Source organism: Eubalaena glacialis, chromosome 8 (genome assembly GCF_028564815.1).
Source record: "Eubalaena glacialis isolate mEubGla1 chromosome 8, mEubGla1.1.hap2.+ XY, whole genome shotgun sequence".
Taxonomy (NCBI): Eukaryota; Metazoa; Chordata; class Mammalia; order Artiodactyla; family Balaenidae; genus Eubalaena; species Eubalaena glacialis.
Genome location: NC_083723.1, coordinates 94,287,160 through 94,299,617, shown reverse-complemented (window position 1 = coordinate 94,299,617; position 12,458 = coordinate 94,287,160).

The following is a 12,458-nucleotide window of genomic DNA, read 5'->3' as shown; positions in this document are numbered from 1 at the left end:
AAGACCTCCAATCCAGGCTCTGACTTCTGACATTGGTCCTTCTGTTGGTACAAAGTCTAGTTTCTTTCTGGAAGTAAAGGAATCATGTGAGGGGGGTTTGAGAGAGAATAAACAGAATCCCCCCCCCCTTTTTTCCCCAAGCCATGGTCAGATATAAAAGGAGACTCCAGGAGGTGATTAGATAATTATTGCCACTTCATAATGTAAATGATCAGGTCCTCAGGGATCTACACTCTGGCATTTCTAACATTGGCTTATCATCTTGATTCTTAATTCCTGTGTGTTTATCTGGCACCTCTTTTCTGCTTTTGTGTAACCTTTGGTTCATCGAACCTGAACCTGCTTATCTGATGAGGTTGTGACTGTCCAAGTTGGTGCAAAAATAGGTCCTGATATTATTCTCCATATTTGTAATCAGAACTGTTGCTCCACCAGGAGCAACATGGTTCCCTCCTTACTTTTCCTTCTCACAAAAAGAACTTCCTTTCTTCTTTGAGTAGAGCCAGCCTGGTGGCATGTTTTCACATTTAACGCATTTATGAAAATATTTTTTAAGCATACCAGAAATCACATTTTAACTACAATAAGTCAGTAAAGGCCAAATAATGTAGAATGGAATTATATCAACTTCAGCTTACTTTGAAGATCAAAAAGTAATTAGAACTTTTCCTGTTCATCTAGATTGTTAGCAACTATTGCTATAATGGCTTTATTTGATGACTTTCTCTATGTGTATCATTTTCTTTTTGTTTCAAAGCACAACGAAGGTACTGTGTCTTCTTTCTTCTGCCACCTCTTCTGGGAGGAACACTTAGGAGACCAGCACTGTGTCTGCTATCTCCTGCATAGCCCATCTCCTTTCTTTGTCATGATATAATACAAGCATTACCAAAAAAAATGTATATATATAACCGTTACTCCTATCTTCATTTTATGGATTTGAAACGTGACACATGGGACTGAAGGCCATTCATTGAATCAGTTAAACAGCTTTGAAAAAAGCTTCTGAGACTGAGACACAGAAAATAGCATAACCTTATTTCATTTGCCATTTTATGTACATAGGGAAAGTGACATTCAAATTGGCACTTTTGTTTCACCGATTCAAATGTGCTAGGTTATAATCATGGAAGTAACTACTACATGGTTCTTTTCCCTTTCATTTTTTTTTTGGTTTTTTGGACAAAAATTAGAGGAAAAAAAAAAAAAGTCTTACTGTTAAGGAGAGCTTATAAGTAAGAAAATGAATTTTTTAAAAAGAATCGTCAATAAATATTTTTTAAAAATTAAAGACAATGGAATTTATGGGGTGGATATTTGCATATCAGTGTAAACTAAATATAAATTTTCTTTTAAAATACCCTTTGGTAGTAGTTGATAGTTACTGCAATCTATTTTCCCATGACCTCTTAAAGAGGGGGTCATAACAGTTTTGAAATACTCATTCTTAAATGTTTAATTTAATACTGAGTGCCATATGATTGATAAATGTTCTCCTGACCACTTCTGGTCATCAGGCATTTAAGGAACCTACAGAGTGGCATATTGACTTGTTCTTCAAATATGGAAGCTGACATTGGCTTCGCTAAAGAATTTCCAATTTTTGGCTGCAATAGCAAAATAGATACTTTGTTTCTCTCTTAGACTAATATAAAGCATTTCTATGATATTGAGTACTTAATGCAATTTTTCCCACTGGTTACATTTGAGACATAGGTCAAGTGATTTTCGATATAGTTGATATTAAAAGTATATATATGTATATATACTCATATATATACTTATATATATATATATGATGCACCATTAGAGCATACCTCTAATGCTATGTTCCAAGTCATTAAGAGCAATGATAAGGGATGACTAGGATGCCTGTTATCAAGGATTCAGTGTTGTCCATGAATTTGTCATGGACATATGTTTGCTTCAAATTATAATGAACTTTGTATAGGAATTTAAGTGTAGAACTAAGACAACATAGATAATTCAAGGCAAATATCTAGTTATGGCTGAAATATTAATATAATCATGAAAAAAGATGTGGATATGGATCTGTACTTAAGTTACCCTGGTAACTGTCATTGTACCTTGTTCTTTCTTCATTTGTATTCACAACTATAGTTAGCCATCATGCCCATAGGTAAATGTACTGAAGGATACTTTAAAATAAACATTTTGATGCATCCATGTCTTGTACTTAGTAAATAGCACCTGATAAATTTCTAAGGTGACTTTCACATTTTGTGAAATCCAGGACAAGAGGAAGAAATCTGGCAAATTGGTAAAAAAAAAATTAAAAATAAATAAACAAAATAAAACCCCAAAACCCACTTCAACTATATTATAATTTGCAAAAGTGTCCTTTGTTAAAGTGTCTAACCTCTTCTGGCTTTGAGAGGCTTCTCACAGGTTGAATGTTTATGCATAATTTTAATTATTTACTATTTTTTTTTTGTATACTCCCAAGTTAAACGACATCCATGAGACTTGAAAATACAGTCTATGCTGAGTGAAGTGTTCTAATAACAACGTTAGGGTTTCATTGTACAACAGACTCAGAGAAAGGTTTCACAGGCAACTCTAACAAGACTGCACGGCGAAGACATACGTTTATCCTTTATTTAGGATGACAAAAACTTAAACATATCTTTCAGTTCTGTATTTTTCTCACACAGATAGACTGTATCTCAGTAATCTGGACACCAGGTTATTTAAAGCTATTATTTAGTACCATAATAAGTAGTAATTTAAATGCAAGGTAAAATCACCACATTGTCTTGTTTACTACTGATGTTAATTTTAAGCTGACGTTCAGTGCTCCCCAAAAAGGCAGCCTATGATTTGTTATCATTAAACTGTCAGCTCTGCCTTGAGTTGGAAATAGATTCATACTACACTTCTTACAGCATATCACTTTATTTTCTATCAGTCAAAAAAAAAAAATCTAGAGTCGTTTTAATTGTGTCTGTGCTATTTTTCTATTAACCGTTTCATGCATTTTTCCTGGCCTTTTAATTGCAGTTTAATAGTGGTCATTAACACATTAAGGGGTGTTAGAAGAACATTTGAAGTCCTCTTGACTTCTACCAAAGTTGACACTTCAATGCTAGAGTAATTTCAGCTATTCATTTATTTAATAGTGACCTATGCAAATGTGGAACCATGTCATTTTACAAATTGACTGTAATAATTAACTAGAAAGGCAGAGTAAAATGAAACAGGTTATAATTAGAATATAACTGCTACAGTATTACGTCAGCTAGAATAAAATAATCTCAAATGATTAAATTGGTTTCAATTATTAAGAATCAGTTTAATGTACCCACTGTTCTGATTTTTACATTTCTCTTTTTTGTGTGCATTAGATGTCACCTCATACAATTTATGTATTTTATTCATCTTGGTAAAACAGGCATTACAGAAGTTTAATTAAGTAGTAAAAGACTTCACATTATTCTGCTGAGTTCTAAATTAGTTGTAGAAACTAGTCAGAGTGCATGCTACATACGACTCAGGATCATTTCAATTAGCCGTATCTATTAAGCCACCCAATATTCCCCTTACACAGTAAATATATGTAACATGTAACTAGCCATCAGAGTATATAGTTTAATCACATAATTACCACAACTTTCCCAACTAGTTCTTGGATGCATCATCTTTACATCACTTTTTTGAAAAAACATAACAGCCATCTTTCCAAAATCCCAAGAATTCCTCACATTCATGACTCCTGTACACTTGGCCGTAGGTCTGGCTTCGTGGGCATATGGCACAGAGTCTCTGCACCCACAGGGGCCCCTCACTTCGTTCAGTGTTCTGCTCTTGCTATATTGAAATTGTTAAGATTTTTGAACAAGGAGTGTTGCATTTTCCTTTCATTCTGAGGCCTACAAATTATATAGCTAGTCCCGCTTGAAAGATCTCATAAGGAAACATAATAACTTGTTCACCTTTGGCCACATATTCAACATTTTACTCGTCGTTTTCCTTATTATTAGGGATTGACTCTTCCTAACATGTGACTTCAGGAAATTTTGTCATGGAGGCAGTGTGGATAAGGAGGACATCTACTTAGCCAGTTAAATTAGCCAGCAACCTTGGTAATCAATAGAGCCCAAATAATCGCAGCCAGATCATTTCCTGGTATGGGGACTGTGTTTTAATTAGCACCTTCATATCCCAGTGTATATATTGGTTTTAGTTACTGACATCTTCCTAAAACAAAGAAGCTATATAACAGTGGTGTTACAGTCAAAGGTATTTGGAATATGTTCAAGTTTAGATCATATGACTTCCAGTGATACAGTTCCAAAAATGTTTCCAGCCAGTACATATCTCCAAATTCTGGAAAATCCTTTATCCTCTAATAATCTAAGATGATGCCTGAATAGTTTAAAATTCACTTTTTAATAAAGATGAACTTTGGTATTCTCAGCATATAGTTATTTTTGTCTCAAAGTCTGGATTTTTATGCAGAAAATGCCTTATTCTATGAAGGTATGTTGTTGATATTATGTTTCTTCTATTACATCCTCTTTTATTCTAATTGATCCTGACAGCTTTAGCACTTTGATTGGTAGTTCAAGTAGTGCAGTCAAGAAAGTTCATGTACTATGATCAATTAAGGTACTAGTTAAAAATACAAATCCCTACTGAATCAAAAGTTTTAAGTCTTATTGATTCTTCCACTTTTTAATGTGTGATTTGTTCTGTTACTTTAGGACTTTCTTAGGAGCATAGAATAATGATTTTGCAGTGCACTGCTACATAACCTGGTGGGCTATTTAGCATGCACATACGGCTTCTGTGCCTTGAGGAAATCTCTTCAAAACTCCAAGACAGGGATTGCTCAGAATAAAGGTAAAGTCTTCCTTCCTCCTGTAGTTCAGTATTACTGAAATCTATTCCATCCTGGAATTCTGAGGATATTTTCAATGGTTAGAATTTATAGTATGGAGAATTGTAAAGAAGCCATTGTCCTACCCAGAAAATGGTAATCTGATATCTATATATATACTATGAAACAGTTTTAAGAACTAAGGAGCTGACTAAACAATCCAGAGATTGGATGAAAATTAGCATATCCCTTTCATGAAGGCTTTTTCTTTTTTAAGTTCATCCCCAGAGCTTTTAATCTTGATTTCCATGAAGTTATGAATCTGAGGATAACGTCAAACACACCCCAAAATCAAACTGATTCACTGAGGCACTTTCCTAAAAACTTAGATCCTATCATCAGGTAAATGGACTTTTCTTCACAGGACTTAGAGACCAAAACATTTTCTGCCATCTGCACTGTTGTAATTCTTTCAGATGCATCAATTCAACAATTTTTAACAACAATAACTCATCCTGACCTTTTAATAATCAAAAATAATGTATCCAGCTAGTTTTCTGATTGATTTGACTCTTCTTTTATCAGTTTAAGCTGAATATTGAGTCAGAAATGCAGTATATTCAGGGCACCATGAGGTCAACTGGGTGAAAAGAGAAAATACTTATTCTAAAGAGAATAGCAATAATTTTTTTAAAAAACCATTTAGGATTTGAAAGAATGCCTTGAGCTTGAAAATCACTTCTATTTTTTTCCAAATGGAATTAAAGTTCTTTATTATAATGTAATTGTAATTAATATTGTGCAGTTGTAATAATATAATTATTATTAATTACATTTTCCAAATGTAATTAAAATCCATTGCTTGGAACAAAGGCAATCACTGGATTACAATTATCTGTATTTCTAAGGGAAACAATTAATATGGCAGGTTTCAGTTACATAGTACAATTAACCAGATACTGTATGTCTTATAACTATTAATTCACATACCTGGAATAATAGTAAACACAAGTAATATATGCACATTTTATTCTAGAAGGCAATTTTTAAAGATCTGTCTTTAATACATTTTTAATTTAGCTGGTGATTTAAAAAAATACCATTCATTTAGATTTGTTTCTATATTTATATGTGACATCTTGAATGACACATATTTAACTTTCCAGAATCATATATATCATAATATATCACAAACAGCATCATTAACATTTCAAATGGGGGTTACTTCTGTATTCATGAGTTAGAATTTAATAGTAGATTAAATATAATTACAAGTGCATTCTCATAATAGAGCTACAGAGTTGTCAATTAAATGTTATTAATGGGAGGTTAAATTTTCTATGAGTTCAGAGACAATGTCAAATTTCAAATTCCAAGGTTTACACTAATATCACCCACACAATTTGTTCTACTTTTTAAAAACCTCAGTTTATACAGTGATAAAATGGACTGAAAACAGTCTCATTTCTTTCAAAATGGGTGCGAAGATTAAAGACTGTCTTCAAGATAAATAACAGAATAAAATATTGTAACTTCTAATTACTGATAGGAGAATACTTAGTTTTTATTTACATAAACTCTGTTGTAACTGATTTGGCCAAAAAATGGGAAATAGGACAAGCTAAGGAATAGGCAGTCTTTTTATACCCTCTCTAGTTTTCATTGTCCCCCACTGCCTATCAGTGATTCTCTATTTAAGATGTTAGCTCTTAATGAAGGTATTATTATAGAAAAGACACTTACATGGATGGAGAGCCAAAAAAAATTTTAATTTCAGATTTTTTTCTTTAAAATTCCAATTTCCTATTAAGAACTAAAGAAAAAAAGTACCTTAATAAACAAATCTAACATGATGAAAGGTTCAGTCTTGGCCTAATGTATTCAGAGAAATAGTAAAATAACCAAAAATCTAAAAATAAATACTTAAAATCTTTACTCAGTCTCTCCAAATGGCAACAGGAAAAGTAAATTCTTGACCTGCTCCCAGAAACCTTTCTATCTCAAAGTTCTGACTAGATGACCACCCAGCTCACTGCAGCCTCACTCACTTTATTAGGCAGATAATAGATCAATTTCATCTTTATGTGCCACGCCCCACCCCCTTTAGGGTAGTCCCCCTGCACAAGTTCTCCACAACAAAAGAAATCTAGAGAACTCACCCAGCAAAAGGGAATCCTTCTACTTTAGAACCTTTTCTTAAGGGTGGGGGGACAGGGGAGGGTTGATTATGGGTAATATATAAATAAGTTTATCTGCATAACGATTTTCCTCCTGGTTGATAAATCTTTAGCTCCACAAACAGCACTCCTGATATTTATTGGTCTTTCAATTGTTTCTTGTATTTATACTTTCTGCCATCTTTCCCTTCATTGATGCTGCATAAGTGAATTTGCCTGCTGTCCTGCTAGCCCTCCTAGCAAAACCTGGCTCTGGAATGCAGACAAGCTCCACCATCTCTGCCCTGGTAACAGGCTGGGGATATGTTCACTAGGCAAGTACCCTCGCAGCCACTGACTGCATCCGAAGCAAAAGTGGCCCTGTTACAAACTACCAAATATTTGGGCACTTACCAATTACCAAATATTTGTGTAATCTTGCTGGAGTCACTAAATTTGCACCTTCTTTCCTGGAGGGTGCAAAATACCAAAGGGTAAGCGGGTGAACAATAACCACGATCTACCTGTTACTGGCCAACAACACAGAGCAAATCGGGCTCTAATCTCAGCCTGACTCTGGTTGGGGTGCTGTTCTCTGGAAGGGAAATAAGGAAGCCATTTATTGCTATTCACCAGGACCTTGTCTATGGGAATTTCAGCTTCGTGAGGCAAAAATATACCTGCCGCCGTTCTTGTCTAAGTTTTCTTATTTTATCTTTTACCGACACAACAGCTTCTTACTTTCCTCATGCTGAAGGAGCGTCACCAACAGCAAGGATTCAGGAATTCTTTCTGGTGGTGAGGGAGTCTGTGATTCTTCAGATAAGTCCATCAGAAATATGATCCAGAGAAAAAGGACAGTTTATTACTCGGCAGCTAATAGTAGCTAGAGTGTCAGCATTTCCACAGGATGATGGGAAGAGGGTTAGATGATTCTGCACATGCAATTGGGAGCCTTACAAGAGAGGAATTCTGAGCCAGAACACCCAAATCTTTTATGATGGGAAGTACCATTCCTGACTTCGCCCCAGAGGGATGGAGACATTATTTTTATAGTAATGAACAGTAAACAAACCTACCCTTTGCTCCAGGGGGAGATGCTCTATCAGTCTTCCAAGGTTGTTCATTTTACAGACAGTCTTGAAAAGATAGTCTGTAGCAACTATAGTTAGTGTTTCTATTCACAAGACATACCAAAACACAAGAGACGCATAGAGGATATTCTCACAACCCTGTTATTTTTCTTCTTTGATATAGAAATATTTGTCCTACCTCCCCCCATTTTTCCTTCACATTCCTTTTTTGGAATGATGATGACTTTTTTAAAGCAGGAACAAAAATTATTATATATAATTTCCCATAAAAATAGAATATTACAACTACAAAGTACATATGTATGTATATGACATTGTATAGCATGTATATAGTATTATGTGCATACTAAACGCAAAATGAACAACAAACATTGCCTCATTTTTTACATGATGTAAAAATAATTTATCCAGTATGGATTCATCTAGCAAGTCTCATGTAAAGACATTCTATAAGTAAGAAAATGAAATTAAAACACTCCACACAAAAACATTGAAAGTGTTATAATGGTATTTTTTCTGATAATTATGGTGGACAAAAATGAGAAGAAATAAGAATAAACCTAGTTCTTATGGTTATGCATTTTCAAGTCAAGAAGTTTATCATGAAATTTTTCATTAAAACATATATGTAGCTATGGTTAATTTTAAAAATAATATAGAAACAGGCTTATAATAGTGTCATGTATCTCCTGTGATATAGTTATGGCATTATGCTCCATTATGGGATGATTACAGAAAAAAGATAGAAATGAAGGAAAAGAATATAATGGCATCTGAAAGGCCAAGAATGCTGCTGTCAGAGATGAAACTGAAAAACAGATCTTTTTCAAAGGGTCTTTTTCTCAGGTGTAATATGATACAATGTGTATAAAAGGATGTAGCCATATCTAGAAAGCTGAACAGCAAAGACCGGTGGATTTGATTTCAGCGCCCTGAATCCCTGCTATTTATTTTCTTTCCGAAATCATGTTAATCTATTTAATTACCCGTGTAATTAAAAGAATCACAATGTGCCAGAATGAAATGCAGTTTTAAGTGATTAAATAAATAAAATAATTTATATTGTCAAATTTTATAAACAAAACAAAATAATAAAAAATGAGATATTGTATTGCTAGTATTCAATTAAGTGGAATTTTTAGTAGCAAACAACTCAGGTTTTCTGAGTGTTTTTTCTGAAAAAAATAAAAGTTCTTGCCTGCTTGTTTTGATCAGCTATGTCTAAATAAAGGCAGTGACATATGTTTTGGTCAAAACTATTTTGGGTACATACCATCACAACCATAAAAAAGTTCACAGATCTGAATGAATATTTTTCTGGTTTGGTCATTCTGCCCTGAAGAAAGGGCACAGAGAATACTTTTAAGTATTTAACAGGAAGAACATACTTACATTTCAAAATATAATGACAAATATTTGTTGACTGTTTATTATGCTTTTTCGTTATGAGTACAATAGAATTTGAATAATGCTCTTATATCTCTTCATCAGTTCTAGACACCAGCTAATGTGGAAGCCAAAGGAAAATACAGGGCCACAGAAGGACAATAAAAAGTACTGGCCTGAGTTAATTAATACTGTCACCCCAAAGAAGTTTCTTTGTGCCTTTTAGCAGTCAATAACCTTCCTCAAACCCCTAGCCCCAGGCAACCATTGATCTGTTTTCAGTCACTATAGATTATTTTGCTTGTTCTAGAATTTCATGTAAGTGAAATCATGTTGTATACATTCTTTCGTATCTGGCTTCTTTTGCTCAGCGTGATGTTTTTTAGATTCCTCCAACTTGATGGGTTAACCAGTAATTAATCTTTTTTTTTTTTTTTTTAAATCACTGAGTAGTATTCCATTGTATGAATTGTGTGAATATGTCAAAACGTACTTATCTATCCATCCACCTTATGATGGATGTTTGGGTTGTTTCCAGTCTGCTGCAATTTTGAATATATGTGCTGTGAATACTTACGTGTATGTATTTTTGTGGACTTATGTTTTAGGTTCTTTAGGGTAAATATCTAAGAATGGAATTGCTGAATTATGTGGTACTCATATATTTAACTTTGTAAGAAAGTGTCAAAGAGTTTTCCAAAGTGGTTATGTTATTTTATACTGGCATAAGCTATGTATGGAAGTTCTCATTGCTCTCCATCCTTGCCAATACTTGAGATTGTCAGTTTGTTTTAATTTATGAGTGTGCAGGGTATCTCAGTGTGGTTTAATTTGCATTTCTCAGGTGACTAATGATGATGAGCAACTTTTCAAGTGGCTTATTGGCCATTGATATCCTTTCTTTTGTGAAGCATCTGTTCAAACATTTTATCTATTTTAAATTTAATTGGGATTTTTGTCTTTTTATTATTGGGTTGTAACAGATTAAAAAAAAATATATTCTGGACACAAACTTTTTGTCAGATATGTTTATTAGAAATATACTGTCCAAGTCTGTAGCTTGCCTTTCATTTTCATAAGTTTCATATGAAGAGCAGATATTTTTAAATTTTGTGAATTCCAGTTTATTAATTTTGTTATGGTTAGTTATTTTTATGCCCTACATAAGATTTCTTTGTCTATCCAAATATCAGAAGATTTTTTTCATATTTATCCTAGAGTCTAATAGTTTTAGCTTTTGTGATTAGGTCTCTAATTTATATCAAATGAATGTTTTATTTAGTATAAGGGTTGAGATAGTTATATTTCTATATAAATATCCATTTGCTTTTTCAAAATTTGTTAAAAATACTCATTGAATGAATTTGGCAACTTTTTCAACCATCAATTTCCCAGATAGGTGAGCCACTGGTTCTAAACTACCTACTGTTTCGAATTGAACGACATGTTTATCCTTACCGTTAACACACTGTTTCAATTACAGTATAGCTCTACTTTAAAAACAGCTCTTTGCTATTTAAAATTCTTTACTTTTCCTAATAAATTTGAAATCAGCTTGTCAAATACTACAAAAAAGCATACCGAGATTATGGTTAGAATTGCACTGAATTTATAGTACAGTTTAGAGAGAATTACCATCCTAATTTATTGAGTTTTCCAATTCATAAATGTGATATGAGTATCTATTAAGGTCTTTATCTCAATAATCTTTTGTAACTATAAATATACAGGTCTTGTAAATATTAAAAAAAAAGATTAATATATCGTGTTTTTAGTATTATTAAAAATGGTATTTGTGAGATTCATTTTTCTATTGTTTACTCTTAGTATATAGAATACAATTGACTTTTACATATGGCTTTTGCATCCCACCAAATAACTGAAAAGCCTTGATAAATTTGCTTTTTCGTTATTATTGTTTTTCTCCCTAGATTATTTGATTGTCGAAAGTAAATTACAATATAATCAATGAATAAAAACATTTTTGCATCTTCTTTCAGGTATTTATGCCTTGTGTCTTTTTTGCACCTTAATTCACTGGCAGGCATCCCTCGTACCAAGTTGAGGTAAGAGCAGGCGTCTTTACTTTGTTCTTTATCTTAAGGAGAACATATTATGTGTTTTACAGTTAATTATGACAGTAGCTGTAGGTTTTCAGTAGATACTCTATCAGTTTTGAAGAGTTACTTTCTATTGCTAGTAATTTTTTAATCAATGGATATTAAATATTATCAAATGCATTTTCTGCAACAATTTTGACTATGGCTTTTCTCCTTCATTCTGTTAGTATGGTGAATTTCATTGTTAATATGTGAATTTCATTTGCATACCTGGAATAACCCCATTTGGTCATGATGCATATTTCTTTCACCATAATGCTGGATTCGGTTGGCTAATATTTTGTTAAGAATTTTGGCATCTATGTTTATAGGAACTATAGGTCTTTAATATTTCCTTCCTTGCTTTGTTTTGTTTTATTTTTGGTCTGGTTTTTCTATCAGGGTGATAGGGTAAAATGTCTAATACAATGTACCAGTAAACCCTTCTGTGCATGCTGTTTTTTGAGTAACATTTTAAATTGTGAATTCAATCTATTTAGTAAATATAAACTATTCTGGTTTTTTAATGCTTCTTATTTCTGTTTGTGTCTTAGGAAGAATTTGCCCTTTTGGTTATAATTTGCCAAATTTCTTGGTGTAAAGTTGTTCATGATATTACTTGTTATCCTTATAAATTGTGTAGTATCTGTAGTGATATCTTCTATTATATTTCTAATATAAATCATTGTGTTTTCTAGCTTTTTTTCTTAATGTGTCTAACAATATGTATATAAATATTATGGACTGTTTAAAAAACCCAGCTTAGTTTAGTTGATGTACTGTATTGTTTCTCTGTTTTTTACCTCCTTGGTTTCCACTCATTTTTATTTCTTCTTCCTTGTATTTACCTTGTGTTTAATTTACTCTTTTTCCCCCTAGCTTC